General features: G+C 43.6%; 1 pseudogene; it reads right to left on the reverse strand.

Moving 5' to 3' along the window:
• LOC134738632 (polycomb protein SUZ12-like) overlaps positions 1-19,432 on the reverse strand; it is a 46,841-nt pseudogene that overhangs the window by 15,610 nt on the left and 11,799 nt on the right.

Consider the following 19,432-nt stretch of genomic DNA (forward strand, 5'->3'; position numbering starts at 1 on the left):
GGATTACAGGCGTGAGCCACCATGCCCAGGTTTTAAGTATAAAAAATATTCACTGGCCAGGCATAGTGGCTCATGCCTGTAATCCCAACACTTTGGGAGGCCAAGGCAAGAATATCACTTAAGGCCAAGAGTTCAAGACCAGCCTGGGCAACACAGAGACCCCGTCTCTACAAAATGTCAAAAAATTAGCTGGGTGTGGCGGGTGTCATGTGCCTGTAGTCCTAGCTACCCTCAGAGGCTAGGTGGAAGGATCTCTTGAGCCAAGGAGTTCAAGGCTGCAGTGAGCTATGATCCTGTCACTGCCCTCTAGTCTGGGTGAAAGAGTGAGATCCTGTGTCTAAAACACATCTACACGTTTCTATTTCTATATATATTTCCTAACTCCTTTTTTCTTTTTGAGACAGAGACTCGTTCTGTCACCCAGGCTGGAGTGCAATAGGGCGATCTTGGCTCACTGCAACTTCTGCCTCCCGGGTTAAAATGAACCTCCCACCTCAGCTTCCCAAAAGTATCTGGGACTACAGGTGCACACCACGACACCCAGCTAATTTTTTTAATTTTTAGTAGAGATGGGGTTTCACCATGTTGGCTAGGCTGGTCTTGAACTCCTGACCTCAAGTGATCCACCTGCCTTGGCCTCCCAAAATGCTGGGATTACAGGTGTGAGCCACCACACCTGGCCATATTTACTGAATATTTCTAATTTGAAGATTTAATATTTGTGTTTGTTTTTCAGACAAGGGTCTGGCTATGTTGCCCAGGGTGGTCTCAAACTTCTGGGCTCAAGTGATTCTCCCGTTTTAAGCCTCCTAAGTAGCTGAGACTACAGGCACATGCAACTGGGCTGGCTTGAAGATTTAACATTTATGATAATACACTGCTAGTCAAAAGTAATTCTGACAAATACAGTTAAAGCTTCTTGGCAGAAAGCATAAATGAAAATAGTTGCAGGAGGGCCGGGTGTGGTGGCTCACGCCTGTAATCCCAGCACTTAGGGAGGTCGAGGCAGGTGGATCACCTGAGGCCAGGAGTTCGAGACCAGCCTGACCAACACAGAGAAACCCCGTCTCTACTAAAAATACAACATCAGCCAGGCACGGTGGTGCAAGCCTGTAATCTCAGCTACTTGGGAGGCTGAGGCAGAACTGCTTGAACCAGGGGTGGGGGGCAGAGGTTGCAGTGGGCCGAGATCACACCATTGCACTCCAGCCTGGGCAACAAGAGCGAAACTCCATCTCCAAAAAAAAAAAAAAAAAAATTGCAGGAGACAACCACGTTCAAAATAAGCATCTTCAATTTTTTTCTTCTCCTAAAATCTACTGGAAAAATTATTAAGATAACATTTGAATTAAATTAGTTACTATTATACATGTTTCATTATGAATGCATAGAGACAACTAAACTAAAAAGTTCTTGATCTGACCAAGACTTGTGGCCAAAAGGATAACAAATGAATTTCAAAAAACATTAAACATTATAAAACGTAGAGACAGGGCTATTTTTAGAAGCTTTCCCCAGAATTTCTCTACAGTTTAAATGGGATAACAAAAATCAAGATATTATTTACTATCTAGAAGAATATCTTGGCTTACAAAAAATTTAGGAGTGTTAATTTTGAATACCATAGTCTATATTCTCCATGTAAATTAACTAACAAAGGCTTTACAACTTAAGGTTCTAGAGTAGTCCTCCATAACTTGTTTTTAAAGTCCCAAAGGTATTAACAGTTCATAACTGAATATTAAATCACTAATTCATCAAATAGCTTCAATAACATCCAGAACTATTATAATAGATGAATCCATGAACATACAAAAAAATTTTTTTGTTCTAAGGCATTGGGCAACACATTTTTTCTTTCTTTACTTTTTTTTTTTGAGAGATAGAGTCTCGCTCTGTTGCCCAGGCTAGAGTGCAATGGAATGTTCTTGACTCACTGCAACCTCCGCCTCCTGGGTTAAAGCAGTTCTCCCTGCCTCAGCCTCCCGAGTAGCTGGGACTACAGGCACACGCCACCAAGCCCGGGTAATTTTTTTTTTTTTTTTTCTTGAGTCAGTCTGACTTGGTTGCTCAGGCTGGAATGCAGTGGCACGATCTCGGCTCACTGCAGCCTGCACCTCCCAGATTCAAGCACTTCTCATGATTCAATCTCCAGAGTAGCTGGGATTACGGGGATGAAACACCATTCCCAGCTAATTTTGTTATTTTCAGTAGAGACGGGGCTTCACCATGTTGGCCAGGCTGGTCTCAAACTCCCTACCTCAGGTGATCTACCTGCCTCAGCCTCCCAAAGTGCTGGGATGAGCCATTGCACCTGGCCAGCAACACTTTTTTTCTACTTAAAAACATTCTTATTGGGGGTGTGTGTGTAAAACACATTTGATCAGTTTCTTCGGAAGTTGCATCCAGGATAAAAACACCTTAATACAGCAAAAAAATAGTCCAATGTCTAAATGCAGTAACAAAAATATTTGCCGAACAATACTCACCATGAAAATAGTACCCAAATAATCTTTGTGTATTCATTCTAAGAAGCAGTTTCAAGTAGTAATTGCCAAACAAAAGTTTTCATTTAAAAACAAAAGAGGCCGGATGCAGTGGCTCATGCCTGTAATCCTAGCCCTTTGGGAGGCTGAGGTCAGAGGATCGCTTGAACCCGGGAGGCTGCAATGAAGCAAGACTGCTCACTGCACTCCAGCATGGGTGACAGAGCAAGACTCTGTCTAAAAAATAATTAATAGTAAGAAAATAAGAAGAAAAAATCACATTTTAAGAATTAAAAAATTTTTTTGCTTGTTTTGAGAGAGGGTCCCACTATGTTGCCCAGACTCTATTCAAACTCCTAGGCTCAAGCAATCCTCCCAGCTCAGCCTCCTCAGTAGCTGGAAATACAGGCAAGCATCACTGCTCCTGGTACATTTTAGAGAACTTCATGTTGGTTTTCTATCCTGGCTTCTTAAAAATATTATTGAAGACAAAAAAGGTACAAATAAACCTTGGATGGAAAAGAAACACAATATATCTACTTCCAACTTCTACTAGTTTCAAAGTTATAACAGAAATTATTTTCAACATAGGCGTGGTGGCTCACGCCTATAATCCCAGCACTTTGGGAGGCCGAGGTGGGCGAATCACTTGAGGCCAGGAGTTTGAGACCAGACTGGCCAACCTGGTGAAATGAAATCCTGTCTCCATTAAAAATATAAAAATTAGGGGTCGGGCTCGGTGGCTCATGCCTATTGAAATCCCAGCACTTTGGGAGGCCGAGGCGGGCAAATCACCTGAGATCGGGAGTTCAAGAGACCAACCTGACCAACATGGAGAAACCCCATCTCTACTAAAAATACAAAAAATTAGCGGGGCATGGTGGCGCATGCCTGTAATACCAGCTACTCTGGAGGCTGAGGCAAGAGAATTGCTTGAACCCAGGAGGTAGAGGTTGTAGTGAGGCGAGATTGCGCCATTGCACTCCAGCCTGGGCAACAAGAGTGAAACTCCACCTCAGAAAAAGAAAAAAAAATTAGCTAGTGTGGTGGCACCCGCCTGTAATCCCAGATACTTGGGAGGCTGAGGCATGAGAATCACTTGAACCTGGAGGCAGAGGCTGCAGTGATCTGAGATCAAACCACTACACTCCAGCCTGGGTGACAGAGGAATTATTTTCTGGAAACAGAGGTATCAACAGAGTTCACTATCTCTTTTACTTCAATATCAAGAAAAATAAAAACAAAGTAAATCTGAGCGATTGTTGAACTTTATATATTTTGTCATGTAGATAGGAAAAAAGCTTAATATGACTACTTTCCAAAAATTTCAGTGATGGATAAACTATGTGTTCTACACAGGTCCCTGAGAACAAAGGGCTAATGAATGTATAAAATTCAAATTATAAGCTTCTGAGGAATTAAAGTCTAGACACGTCAGAAGTACCACAGAAAACAAAATACGACGACTAGAAATAAGGACTCTAAGCAGACCATTACAAATAATTTAAGGAAAACAAAAACCGTAATGCTACCCAGGTTACTTCTATATAAAAAATAGACCAGATCTAAGGTAAAAACTAGAAGTTACATTAGCTACTAATACAAATACGAGATTTCAAATTTCTTACATAAAAACCCTGACTGGGGCCAGTCTCAGTGGCTCACACCAGTAATCCCAGCACTTTGGGAGAATGAGGTGAGAGGATCACTTGAGACCAGGAGTTTGAGACCAGCCTGGGAAATGTAGTGAGATTCCATCTTAACAAAAAAAAATTTTTTTAATTAGCCAGGCATCGTGGGGACGCCTGTAGTTCCAGCTACTCAGGAGGCTGAGGCAGGAGGATCACTTCAGCCCAGAAGTTGATCATACCACTGCACTCCAGCCTGGGTGACACGAGCAAGACCCCATCTAAACAAACAACCAACCCCCAAAGAGTCATTAAAAAATGGTTATATTAGAGCATTTTGACAATTGGCCAACTGGCAAGGTTGTCTTTTTGTCTTTTTTAGACAGTGTCTCACTCTGTCACTCAGGCTGGAGTACAGTGGTGTGATCTTGGCTCACTGCAGCCTCAACCTCTAAGACGCAAGCAATCCTCCCACCTCAGCCTCCTGAGTAGCTGAGACTACAGAATAGCTGGAACTACAGGCATGTGCCACTGTGCCCAGTTAATCTTTTTTTACTTCTTACAGATAGGTTCTCCCTATGTTGCCCACAGATAGGTTCTCCCTATGTTGCCCAGGCAAGCCTCAACCAATTCTTCCATCTCAGCCTCCCAAGGTGTTGACATTATAGCTGTGAGCCACCATGCCCAGTCTAATAATTTGGGATTTTTTGGAGACAGGGTCTCACTCTGTTGCCCAGCCTGGAGTAGAGTTGTGCAATCATAGCTCACTGTAACCTTGAATTCCTGAGCTTACACCATCCTGCCATCTTGGACTTCCAAGTACCTAGAACTACAGGACATACCACCATATCTGGCTAATTTTTGTAGAGATGGGGTCTGTGTTGCCCAGGCTGGTCTTGAACTCCTGGCTTCAAGTCATCTTCCCACCTCAGCCTCCCAAAATGCTGAGATTACAGACATGAGCCACCAGGCCAGGCCTCATTTTCTTTCTTTTTTTTTTTTTTTTTTTTTTAAAGACAGAGTCTCACTGTCACCAGGTTGGAGTGCAGTGGGATGATCTTGGCTCACTGCAACCTCCAACTCCCGGGTTCAAGCCATTCCCCTGCCTCAGCCTCCCAAGTAGCTGGGACTACAGGTGTGTACCACCACGCCCAGCTAGTTTTTTTTGTATTTTAGTAGAGACGGGGTTTCCCCATGTTAGCCAGGATGGTCTCGATCTCCTGACCTTGTGATCCACCCGCCTTGGCCTCCCAAAGTGCTGGCATTACAGGCGTGAGCCACCATGCCCGGCCCACCAGGACTCATTTTCAATCTTTGTTTCTTAATAAACGATACCAAGACAACCAACCTGGCATGTTTCTAATAATGGTTTTATTCCATCGCATAATAATAAGATATGCCATATACACAGAATTACGATGGATAAGCTGATAAGTAATTTTCCCTTTTTTTTTTTTTTTGAGATGGAGTCTCGCTCTGTCGCCCAGGCTGGAGTGCAGTAACGCAATCTCAGCTCACTGCAACCTCCAACTCTCAGGTTCAAGCGATTCTTCTGCCTAAGTCTCCCAAGTAACTGGGACTACAGGCACCCACCACCATGCCTGGCTAATGTTTATATTTTTAGTAGAGATGGGGTTTCACCATATTGGCCAGGCTGGTCCTTAACTCCTGACCTCACGATACACCCGCCTCAGCCTCCCAAAATGTTGGGATTACAGGCGTGAGCCACTGCGCCCGGCCGTATTTTTCCATTTTTGAAACACCTCTAATTCTTTCCAGCATGCTTTGAGCTTTTACTGGAGTAATATACTCTATAATTTCCTTTGAATAATATCTAAAATATTAATATATGCCATTGGTAATAGTGGTTATTTCAGTTGTTTTACTGTGTTTTTTAAAAACATGACACAGTATATTAATTCAAAATGTTTATGCATAAAAGGTTCTACCGAGGAGATTCTTTATCTATTGAAGTTCTAAGACAATTTGTTAAAATCTTCACCATTAGCCAGGCGTGGTGGCTCACGCCCCCTTGGGAGGCCAAGGCGGGTGGATCATGAGGTCAGGAGTTCAAGACCAGCCTGGCCAGCATGGTGAGACCCTGTCTCTACTAAAAATACAAAAAATTAGCCAGGCATGGGGCGCATGCCTGTAATCCCAGCTATTCAGGAGGCTGAGGCAGGAGAATTGCTTGAACTCGGGAGGCGGAGGCTGCAGTGAGCCAAGATCACAACATTGCACTCCAGCCTGGACGACAGAGCAAGACTCTGCCCCACCGCCCCACCAAAAACAAATTTCATCATTAGCCTTCATACCTTAAAGCTCAAAAACATCAGAATCAACATCTTTTCCATTAAACATAATTTTATAAATTTACACTCAGAAGCCCCACTTTTTTTACATTCATAAAGGTATCTTGCTATTAAAATGCCACTTTATTTACTTTTAAGTACATACCATTTTTGTGGAAGAGACCAGTAAACGTAAGCTGCAAATGAGCTGACAAGCTAAAAAAAAAAAAAAAAAAAAAAGGAAATATTTTATCATTTTAATGCTCAGTAGTAAAATAACCTAGACTTTAAAGTATAACATTGAAATCAAAGTTACTTCAACTAATTTATAAATATTTGTACTCAATTGTTATTCAGGCCCATGACTCTGCTTTCCCTGTTAAATATGACATCCAAAAGTGTGTCTATACACCTAACAAAAAATAAACAACAAAAAACCCCTCACAACTCACAAAAAGTAAGAACAAAACCACAAAAACACCAGAGCAAGGCAGAAAAAATCAGACTACCAAGTTGGAGGCCAGGTAATTTACTGTGTTTTAGTGTTCTACCTGTAAAATGACAGCAAGTATGCCATCCTATCTTTAAAAAGGAATTTTGGAGGGTTTTTGGAATTTTTTGTTTTGTTTTAATGACGCTTTAGTCAATGACTTCATCAAAAGGAAATTTTGAAAAGGGTAGCTACATCCATGCAAAAAAATTTGAATATTTTGAAGCTATGGAAATTCAACCTTCCCAATAAATGATACAGAACCATTACTTTATACTTCAAATAGCAATGAAATACACAATTACAAATCTGGTATAGAGCTATAATTTACGGTTTCAATATATCATTTTCACTGTTAGTTTTAGAAGCTACGGAAAAGCAAAAGAAAGCATGAACTAGAACTAGTGCTCCTTCTATTTTCACAAACATCTATTAACAATAGAAAAAAACTATAAGGATGGGATAAAATAAACAGAAGCATCAATAAGCTTTTGAAGTACCTTTAAACTGCAAAACAGAATACAGTTGTTTATCAGGAGACATTCATAACTTTCCTGAGCATAGTTTCCATAGTGTGACATGCACAGACACCAGATTATGGAGGGCTATACAGAGCAGATGGTGGGCAAAGGAAAGTAGTACTGATCCCTCACATAAGGCATTTACTAATGAAATAGTTGCTGGGCACTAAGGACTAGTAAAGGGCATATATATATATATATATATATATTTTTAAATGATGGTGACAATCTAGGCATTTTTATAGTCAGATGGGAACAGTTACAGAAAGACATTGTGGCAAAAGAGTACTAAGGAGCAAGTAATGACTGGAAATAAGGACATATTATGAAGAGGTCAGCCCTGTAAATTTGACCAGGACTCCTCTTTTTCTTTTTTTTGAGATGAAGTTTCGCTCTTCTCACCCAGGTTGGAGTGCAATGGCGCAATCTTGGCTCACTGCAACCTCCGCCTCCTGAGTTCAAGCGATTCTCCTGCCTCAGCCTCCCAAGTAGCTGGGATTATAGGTGTGAGCCACCGAGCCCGACTGGATTCCTCTTTTTCTAAGATAGAGAAATAAGATGCAGGAAAGAAAGACATTTCCATGGAAGATGGGGGGATATCTCCATCTACTTAGTGAAGTAGGCCATGAAACTGTCTGCTAAAAAAACTACAGTGTGGGCCGGGCGCAGTGGATCACCAGGTCAGGAGTTCGAGACCAGCCTGGCCAATATGGTGAAACCCCGTCTCTACTAAAAATACAAAAATTAGCTGGATATGGTGGCACATGGCTGTAGTCTCAGCTACTCAGGAGGCTGAGGCAGGAGAATCGCTTGAACCTAGGAGACAGAGGTTACAGTGAGCCGAGATTGAGCCATTGCGCTCCAGCCTGGGTGACAGGGGGAGACTCCGTCTCAAAAAAAAAACACCTACAGAGTTGGCATTTTGAAGGGCATTTCTAGAACAGTAGTACAGAAAGTATGCTAGGGGCTGGGTGCAGTGGCTCACAACTGTAATCCCAGCATTTTGGGAGGCCAAGACAGGAGGATCAAGAGATCAGAAGATGGAGACCATCCTGGCTAACACGGTGAAACCCAATCTCTACTAAAAATACAAATATTAGCCAGGCACGGTGGCGTGTGCCTGTAGTCCCAGCTACTCGAGAGGCTGAGGCAGGAGAATCACTTGAGCCCAGGAGGCAGAGGTTGCAGTGAGCCGAGACTGCATCACTGCATTCCAGCCTGGGCAACAGAGCAAGACTCCGCCTCAAAAAAACAAAAAACAAAAAACAAACAACAAAAATGTATGCTATCAGTAGAGGACAAAATTATTACGAAGAGTAGAACTATAAGGGTCCAAGCAGAGTTAGAAAACATAGGGCCGGTGCCTATGGCCATATCACCCTGAACGCACCAAATCTCGAAAGCTAAGCAGGGTCGGTACTTGGATGGGAGAAAGCAAAAATATAAAGTTAAAAACTAAGAATGGCCGGGCGCGGTGGCTCACGCCTGTAATCCCAGCACTTTGGGAGGCCGAGGCGGGTGGATCATGAGATCAGGAGTTCAAGACCAGCCTGGCCAAGATGGTGAAACCCCGTCTCTACTAAAACTACAAAAGAAAAATGCCGGGCGCGGTGGCAGGCACCTGTAATCCCAGCTACTCGGGAGGCTGAGGCAGGAGAATCGCTTGAACTCAAAGGGCGGAGGAATCACTTGAACTCGGAGGGCGGAGGTGGCAGTGACCAAGATCGCGCCACTGCACTCCAGCATGGGCGACAGAGTGAGACTCCGTCTCAAAAAACAAAAAACAAAACACAAAAAGACAAAAAAACCCCTAAGAACCACCACCACAACTTAAGTATCAGCTGGGCATGGTGGCTCATGCCTGTAATCCTAGCACTTTGGGAGATGAGGCGGGACGGGAGATGAGGCGGGACAGGAGATAAGGTGGGATGGGAGATGAAGTGGGTGGATCACGAGGTCAGGAGATCAAGAACCATCCCGGCTAACACCGTGAAACCCAATCTCTACTAAAAATACAAAATTAGCCAGGCGTTGTGGCATGCGCCTGTAGTCCCAGCTACTCAGGAGGCTGAGGCAGGAGAATCACTTGAACCCAGGAGGTGGAGGCTGCAGTGAGCCAAGATTGTGCCACTGCACTCCAGCCTGGGCGACAGAGCGAGACTGTCTCAAACAAACAAACAAACAAAAAATCGTGTACAATAGGAGTCTTAAAAACGTATTCTGTATAAGCAACTCATATATTATAAACATTTTTACATAAATCAGATAATTTCTACATGCTATTTTACTAAAAAGACAGCATTATCCTAGGAAAAGTTCCATAAATACTACCTTACATAGCAGAATTAGCTAAAACCCAAAACATAAGTGAAAGAGGAATATTCTACAATTCTCACATTAGAAGATAATCCACCAGTCACAACAAATCTATCCTACTTTGTTGCTTCAATTAAACCTACATACTAAGTCCAGATTAACTTTCATAAGAATCTTTTTATCTATCGTTCCTTTCTCCACATCTACTGAGACCCCAACTACCAAATCTTTTGTCTAACTGCTGAAATGGTTCTCATTTCTTGTTCTACGAAAGCCTTACATATGAAAATAGAATCGAATTTAGAGAGTCAGAAAATCCAAGTTTGAATTCTGGTGCCACTTATTCGCTGTGGTCTGTTATCTATAAAATGAGGATATTTTGTCTCACAGTGTGAGGCTTAAGATTTTGTTTTTTGCTTTCAGACAGGGTCTCGTTGTGTCACCCAGACTGGTGTACAGTGGCACAATCTAGGCTCACTGCAACCTCCAACTTCCAGGCTCAAACGATCCTCCCACCTCAGCCTCCAAGAGTAGCTGAGACTACAGGCATGCACCATCACGCCTGGCTAATTTTTGCATGTTTGTGGAGTCAGGGTTTTGCCATGTTGCCCAGGCTGGTCTCAAACTCCTGAGATCAAGAGATCCACCTGCCTCAGCCTCCCAAAGTGCTGGGATTACAGGTGTGAGCCATTGCGACTGGCCTGTTTAAGGTTTTAATTCTATTATTTTTTTTTTCTTTTAGAGACAGGGTCTCGCTATGTTGCCCAGGCTGGTAATGAACTCCTGGGCACAAGTGATCATCCCACCTCAGCCTCCCCAAGTGCTGCGATTATAGGCATGAGCCACTGTGCCCAGTCAGGCTTGCAGAAAGTAATAAAGTATCCAGCAAAATTCTCTCTCTTCTACAAAGACCCTAAACCCAATCAATCAAGAGCTAAATGACCACTTTATCCCTTTACAAGCACTCTTATTTACCACTATTTTTCCATATACATCATTTTATTAGTGTCCCTAGCACCTAGCAGTGTCTTACAGAAAGTGACCCAACAAATTTTTTTCATAAGATAATGTCCTCCTAGAGTAATACAAATTTAAAGGTCAGGAATGATGGCCCATTACATTGCAGTACTATTAGTATTATTTACATTATTTTTCTGAGAAGTGTGAGGGTAAGCTCCAACTCTGAAATGCCAGAAAGATCTTACATTTATTTACCCCAGAGAATATTTTAAATCAGTGTTACTTAAAATGTTGTCTACAAACTGAGGTCATTAGGAAAAATCTTACCATTCTATAACAACTCAAGAAATTGAGAATACTACTAACAACACACTGAAAATTAACAAATAAACAAAATGATCTTTCACCACAGGTGATTTGAGACAGTTTAAATGGTACATTATACCTTACATAGGATAGCCTGTATAACCAGCTTTGTTTTGTTTTTTCTTTGAGATGGAGTGTCACTGTAGCCCAGGCTGGAGTGCAGTGGCATGATCTCAGCTCACCGCAACCTCCCACCTGGGTTCAAGTGATTCTCCTGCCTCAGTCTCTGGGTAGCAGGGATTACAGGTGCCCGCCACCATGCCAGGTTAATTTTCCTATTTTTGGTAGAGATGAGGTTTCACCACGTTGACCAGGCTGTTCTAGAACTCCTGACCTCAGGTGATCCACCCGCCTCGGCCTCCCAGTGCTGAGATTACAGGTATGAGTACTGTGCCCAGCCAACCAGCCATTATTATACTAGTGTTTTGTTGTGAGAAAGAATTTTTTTTTTTTTTGAGCTGGAGTCTCGCTCTGTCACCCAGGCTGGAGTTCAATGGCGTGATCTCGGCTCACTGTAACTTCTGCCTCCCAGGGTTCAAGCCATTCTCCTGTCTCCTGTCTCAGCCTCCTGAATAGCTGGGAGTCAGACACATGCTGCCATGCCCAGTTAATTTTTTGTATTTTTTAGTGGAGAGCGGTTTCGTCGTATTGCCCAGGCTGGTCTCAAACTCCTGAGCTCAGGAAATCCACCTGCCTCGGCCTTCCAACGTGCTAGGATTACAGGTGTGAGCCACCATACCCAGACTTTAAGAAAGAATTCTAAATTTCAATTAACCAATTTTAAAAGGAACATTGGGGCCAGGCACGGTGACTTCACACCTATAATCCCAGCACTTTGGGAAGGAGGCAGGGGGAACCACTTGAGGTCAGGAGTTGGAGACCAGCCTGGCCAACATGGTGAAACCTTGTCTCTACTAAAAATACAAAAAATTAGCTGGGCGTGGTGACACCTGCGTGTAATCCCGGTTACTCAGGAGGCTGAAGCAGAAGAATAGCTTGAACCTGGGAGGCGGACATTGCAGTGAGCCAAGATCACACCACTGCACTCCAGCCTAGGTGACAGAGCAAGTCTCAAAAATAAATAAATAAATAATAAATAAAGGTGACATTGGGAATGTGACTTGCTATGCATGATTTCCCCTTCCTCACCTAAAAGTAAACACTCTGGCTGGGCACAGTGGCTCACGCCTGTAATCCCAGCACTTTGGGAGGCCGAAGCGGGCAGATCACAAGGTCAGGAGTTCGAGACCAGCCTGACTAACGTGGTGAAACCTCGTCTCTACTAAAAACACAAAAATTAGCTGGCCGTGGTGGCAGGCATCTGTAATCCCAGCTACTCAGGAGGCTGAGGCAGGAGAATCGCTTAAACCTGGGAGGCGGAGGTTGCAGTGAGCCGAGATTGCGTCACTGCACTCCAACCTGGGCAACAGAGCGAGACGCCGTCTCAAAAAAAAAAAAAGTAAACACTCTGATATGTACCTAGAATAAAGTGTACCAAGGATCCCTCCCATAGGTAGTTTGTTCCAAGGAAAAGGGCAAAGTTTTCTCTCCCTTCCCTCTCCCCTCTCTTGCAGCTACTTTGTCCACATCTTAATTGATTAGGCTGGACCAGATGAACGGGAGGAAAAGAAACATGTAAGGTTGGTCAGGACTATTTGGTTTTAGGCCACAAAAAAATCTAGTTTAGATGACCAGAATAAGATATAAGAAACTTAGTTCATCTATGTGATGTGCTCCCTGTATCTTCTCAGGAAGTAAGACACATGATAACAAGAAATCAGGTAGAGAATTTGAAATTTTGAGATGCAAATTTCAGCATTCCAAGCACAAACATCTGACAGTTCTGATACAGTCTACAGAAAATGATGCTAAGCTAATTCATAAGAGACTAACACTTTGAAATCTAATTCAAGGAAGAGCCTCCCATTTTAAGAACAGCCAGATCCCACAGAGGAAGTAGTTTTTATGACAAGAGGAGACCAAGATTAGTGCCTTTAATTTATATACATGAATCTGCTAGCGGCAGGAATAAGGGTTCATTTTAAGGGCATGGCAGTGTTACCTCAAAATAGGACAAGTCTGATAATCTACTTGGTTTCTATAGTTAGATGTTAGCTATTCAACTTTTGTCATATACATTTTATCCTATGATATGTAAAGCTGAAAAACTCGTGTCTACATCAAGTCCAATATTCTGAAATCCAGGATCTCAAAATATAGGGGTTAGACGCACTTTGTAATGAGAAGATAAAGCTGAATAGTGGATGATGTGTGTGTGTCTATTAATTATAAATGGATCACTCTGCAGAAGTACTGTGAAGAAAACAAAGGAATTACTACAAAACCAAAAATTATACAAGGAATATTTTTACAATTTGTTCTTGAATATTCAAATTTTTAAGAATCAGATACGCTCAAGCGGCAACTGATGAGGCACCTTCAAGAGTAAGTATGCAAAAAGAAATGTATAGCCAGGTTCTGAAAAAAGAACAAAAACTCAAGACTGAAAAGATGACAATTTGAAAACAACTTCAAAGCTTATAGTCAAGGCAAAATGTATTAAAAAAAAAACAAGAAAGGGAAAACATCAGATCTTATTAATGGTGGGAAAAACACACAACCAACCTAAGAGGTAGTCTACAGATTTTATTTATTTATTTATTTTGAGACGGAGTCTCCCTCTGTCACCCAGGCTGGAGTGCAGTGGTGCGATATCTGCTCACTGCAACCTCCGCCTCCTGGGTTCAAGCAATTCTGCTGCCTCAGCCTCCCGAGTAGATGAAATTACAGGTGTACACCGCCATGCCCAGCTAATTTTTTATTTATTTATTTATTTTTGAGACAAGAGTTTCACTCCGTAGCCAGGCTGGAGTGCAGCGGTGTAATCTCGGCTCACTGCAACCTCCGCCTCCCAGGTTTAGGCAATTCTCCTGCCTCAGCCTCCCAAGTAGCTAGAAATACAGGCACGTGCCACCACACCCAGCTAATTTTTGTATTTTTACTAGAGACGGGGTTTCACCATGTTGGCCAGGATACTCTCAATCTCTTGACCTCATGATCCGCCTGCCTTGACCTCCCACAGTGCTGGGATTACAGGCGTGAGCCACTGCACCTGGCCTAATTTTTTGTATTTTTAGTAGAGATGGGGTTTCACCACGGTGGTCAAGCTGCTCTCGAACTCTTCACCTCAAGTGAACCGCCTGCCTTGACCTCCCAAAGTGCTGGGATACAGGCGTGAGTCACCATGCCTGGCCAGCCTAAAGATTTTAAAATGCAGCTAAATGTACAAAATAGAAAAGTAGGAAAAAATCATTAATACAATAGTTCTCTTAAAAATAATTTAATAGGTCGGATGCAGTGGCTCACGCCTGTAATCCTAACACTTTAGGAGGACAAAGTGGGCAGATCACTTGAACTCAGTAGTTCGAGGTCACACTGGGCAATATGGTGAAACCTCATCTCTACAAAAAGTACAAAAGGGGCTGGGCGCGGTGGCTCACGCCTGTAATCCCAGCACTTTGGGAGGCTGAGGTGGGCAGAACACGAGGTCAGGAGTTCAAGACCAGCCTGACCAACATGGTGAAACCCCGTCTCTACCAAAAATACAAAAATTAACCGGGTGTGGTGGTGTGTGCCTATAATCCCAACTACTCAGGAGGCTGAGGCAGGAGAACAGCTTGAACTCAGGAGGCGGAGGTTGCAGTGAGCCAAGATGGCACCACTGCACTCTTGCCTGGGCAACAAAGCAAGACTCCGTCTCAAAAATAAATAAATAAATACATAGTCAAAAAAGGCACATTGATTTATCAACCTACTAAAAATAAAAATGAGCTGGGCACGGTGGCTCACACCTGTAATCCCAGCACTTTGGGAGGCTGAGGTGGGTGGATCACAAGGTCAGGAGATCGAGACCATCCTGGCTAACATGGTGAAACCCCTTCTCTACTAAAAATACAAAAATTAGCTGGGCGTGGTACCGCGTGCCTATAATCCCAGCTACTCGGGAGGCTGAGGCAGGAGAATTGCTTGAACCAAGGAGTTAGAGGTTGCAGTGAGCTGAGATCGTGCCACTGCACTCCAGCCTGGCAACAGGGCGAGACTCAGTCTCAAAAAAAAAAAAAAAAAAAAAAAAAATTTGAGGCTGGGCATGGGGGCTCATTCCTGTAATCTCAGCACTTCAGGATGTCGAGGTGGGAGGATCACTTGAGGATAGGAGTTCAAAACTGGCCTGGGCAAGATGGTGAGACCCTGACTCTACAAAAATTCAAAAAATTAGTGAGGTGCGACAGTACATGCCCGTAGTCCCAGCTACTCAGGAGGCTGAGGCAGGAGGATCCCTTTAGTCCACGAGTTCAATCCATCAGTGACCTATCATTGTGCCACTATACTCCAGCCTCGGTGACAAAGCAAGACCTTGTCTCAAAAAATAAAAATAAGGCCAGGCATGGTGGCTCACACCTGTAATCCCAGCAATTTGGGAGGTCGAGGCAGGTGCATCACCTGAGGTCAGGAGTTTGAGACCAGCCTGGCCAATAGGTGAAACCCTGTCTCTACTGGAAAAAAAAAAAAAAAAAAAAAAAAAAATTAGCCAGGTGTGGTGGCAGGTGCCTGTAATCCCAGCTACTGGGGAGGCTGAGGCTCGAGAACTGCTTGAATCTGGGAGGCGGAGGTTGCAGTGAGCCAAGATCATGCCACTGTATTCCTGCCTGGGTGACAGAGCAAGACTTTGTCTCAAAAAATAAAAATATATGCTTGAAAATAACCCTAATAAAAGTTCTAATTCGGGTATCCTTTGAGGGGATTTTTCTCCAGCTACTAACAGAAGACCAGGAATAGAAGAGGAATAAGGGCAAGAGAGAAGTGACATTTTGCTTCGTTTGGCCCTGGTAAACACTTGGAAGCAACTCAGATTTAAAAATCTTTTCATGATGCATTTTAGTCCATGGAGATGCACTCAGCACTCAAGAGTTGTTACCAGAGAATTCCAACATTGGGGACAGGCACGGTGGCACACGCCTGTAATCCCAGCACTTTGGGAGGCCACGGAAGGCGGATCACTTGAGGTCAGGAGTTCAAGACCAGCCTGACCAACATGGTAAAACCCTGTCTCTACTAAAAATACAAAAAGTAGCTGGGCGTGGTGGCGGATGCCTGTAATCCCAGCTACTCAGGAGGCTGAGGCATGAAAACTGCTTGAACCCGGGAAGAGGAGGTTGCAGTAAGCCGAGATCATGCTACTGCACTCCAGCCTGAGCGACAAAGCTACATTCCATCTCAAAAAAACAGCAACAAAAAAAAGATAATTCCAAAACTGGTAGGACAGCATAAGAATCCCTAGAATCCCGCTAGCATATACAACCACACAAAGGCAAGAGACTTATTCTAATCAGCCTTAGTGCCTGGTCAAAATCCATGAAAAATTCAAAACTGGAGTACCAGAAACAAGAGCTGGAAAGGATGTAAGGCATCATATCAGACCTTCTGTAAAGAAAATAAAGGCCAGGCGTGGTGGCTCACACCTGTAATCCCAGAACTTTGGGAAGCCAATCTGAAAGGATCACTTGAGGCCAGAAGTTTGAGACCAGCCTGGGCAACATAGCAAGAACCTGCCTCTATGAAAATTTAAAAATTAGCCAGGCATGGTGGTATGCACCTGTAGTCCCAGCTATTCAAGAGGCTAAGATAGGGGGATGGTTTGAGGCCAGGAGTTAGAGGCTGCAGTGAGCAGCCACTTGTGCTCCAGCCTGGGCAACAGAGCAAGACCCTGTCTCTTAGAAAAAGAAGGCTGGGCACAGTGGCTCACGCCTGTAATTGCAACACTTTGAGAGGCCAAGGTGGAAGGATCACTTGAGGTCAGGAGTTTGACACCAGCCTGGCCAACATGGTGAAACCGTCTCTACTAAAAATACAAAAATTAGTCAGACGTGGTAGGGCATGCATGTAATCCCAGCTACTAGGGAGGCTGCGGCAGGAGAATCTCTTGAACCTGGGGGATGGAGGTTGCAGTAAGCCAAGATCGCACCACTACACTCCAGCCTGAGCAACAGTGTGAGACTCTGTCTCAAAAAAAAAAAAAAAAAAAAAGGCTGGGCACGGTGGCTTACACCTGTAATCCCAGCACTTTGGGAGGCCGAGATGGGTGGATCACGAGGTCAGGAGATCGAGACCATCCTGGCTAACACGGTGAAACCCCGTCTCTACTAAAAATACAAAAAATTAGCTGGGCAAGGTGGTGGGTGCCTGTAGTCCCAGCTACTCGGGAGGCTGAGGCAGGAGAATGGCATGAACCCCGGGGGACAGAGCCTGCAGTGAGCCGAGATCGCGTCACTGCACTCCAGCCTGGGTAACAGAGCGAGACTCCGTCTCAAAAAAAAAAAAAAGAATATAAATGGAGGAGAGATACTTTTGTGTATGACTTAAGATATTAACTTCTACTAACTAATGTTATGGAACAACAAAGATTTATCATCTTTTTTCTTTTTTTGAGACAGAGTCACATCTTGCCCAGGCTGGAGTGCAGTAGCACAATCTTAGCTCACTGCAACCTCTGCCTCCCGGGTTCAAGGGACTCTCCTGCCTCAGTCACCCAAGTAGCTGGAATTACAGGTGTACACCACCTCGCCTGGCTGAATTTTGTGTTTTTTGTAGAGAAAGGGTTTTCCCCTGTTGGCCAGGGCAGTCTCAAATTCCTAGCCTCAAGTGATCCACCCACCTCAGCCACCAAAATGCTGGGATTATAGGTGTGAGCCACTATGCCCGGCCTGTGTTATCTTTGACAATAGATTTTAGAAGCAAATATTTATACTGCTGGCATCATATACTGGTGTTTAGGGTCCTTCTTACAATCCTGTGTGATAGGTTTAGGAGAAAAATAAGATTACCTTAATTTGAAATAAGAAATAGATTAAAGGAGGCTGGGCGCAGTGACTCACACCTGTAATTCCAGCACTTTGGGAGGCTGAGGTGGGGCAGATCACCTGAGGTCAGGAGTTCAAGAAAAAATTAGCTGGGTGTGATGGCGGGCACCTGTAATCCCTGCTACTTGGGAGACTGAGGCAGGAGAACGTGGGAGGCAGAGGCTGCAGTGAACGGAGATCACGCCATTGCACTCCAGCCTGCTCAACAAGAGCAAACCTCCATTTCAAAATAAATAAATAAATAAATACAAAAATTGGCCAGGCTTGGTGGCTCACACCTGTAATCCCAGCACTTCGGGAGGCCAAGGCAGGTGGATCACTTGAGGTCAGGAGTTCAAGACCAGCCTGGCCAACATGGTGAAACTCTGTTTCTACTAAAAATACAAAATTAGCTGGGTGTGGTGGTGCACGTCTGTATTCCCACCTATTCAGGAGGCTGAGACAGGTGAATCGCTTGAGCCCGGGAGGTGGAGGCTGTAGAGCCAAGATCGCGCCACTGCACTCCAGCCTCAGCAAGGAGGAGACTTGGTCTCAAAAAAAAAAAAAAAAAAAAAAAAAAAGGCTGGGTGTGGTGGCAGGCGCCTGTAATCCTAGGTAATTGGGAGGCTGAGGCAGGATAATTGCTTGAATCCAGGAGGTGGCAGTTGCAGTGAGCTGAAATAGCACCACTGCACGACTCCATCTCAAAAAAAAGAAATAGATTAAAGAAAGTTAATAATGTAGGGTCTTAGCAGTAAACTTAAAATGATACACTTTCTTAATTCATCTTTAGTGCCTCTGGGAGCAATACTGAGACATTCATAAGAATCTTGAGAGGCTTAAATGGCCAACTCACTGGTCCTAGCTAGACCCTAAAGACTGAAAAAATTCTCTTCCAAAACTACGAGCAGGAATTCATGTAACCCTCTGATTTTAATCTTTGAGTTGCTATTGAACCCACCGGGTGAAAAGGAACAAAATTACTGGGGAAACAATTGTTCAGAGAGAATTGAACAGTATGTATCTCCCACACACTCTTACTTAGGGAAGCTCTGTAATTTCAAACCCAGTGTCACAATGAGATAGTAATAGGGTTTAGTAGTGAAGGTAAACCTTGATGAGGAAGATGAAGAAAAGAGTCAAGTGTTCTTGTTGTTGGTTCATGCTTCCTTCTCACTTGAACCCTGAAATGACTATAGGGCAAACTTTTAATGTGGCAGGAGAAAAGCAGCAGGGAGGTCAGACCAGGATCTTACTACAGTCTGTATTTTAAGTAAAAAAGGCCCTGAGGATCCCAAGAGCTCTGTCTAGGGTGGATGACCAGACAAGAATCTGGAATATAAATTCCAGTAAAGAAAAATGTGTGTGCACTGGGAATATTCTCAGTTCTATCTTATAGGGTCCTCCCCGGGCATTAACAGATATAACAGGTAACAATTCAGGATCTCAGCTTCTAGAATGGACTATCACAGTTTATT

Source organism: Pongo pygmaeus, chromosome 19, assembly GCF_028885625.2.
Source record: "Pongo pygmaeus isolate AG05252 chromosome 19, NHGRI_mPonPyg2-v2.0_pri, whole genome shotgun sequence".
Classification (NCBI taxonomy): Eukaryota; Metazoa; Chordata; class Mammalia; order Primates; family Hominidae; genus Pongo; species Pongo pygmaeus.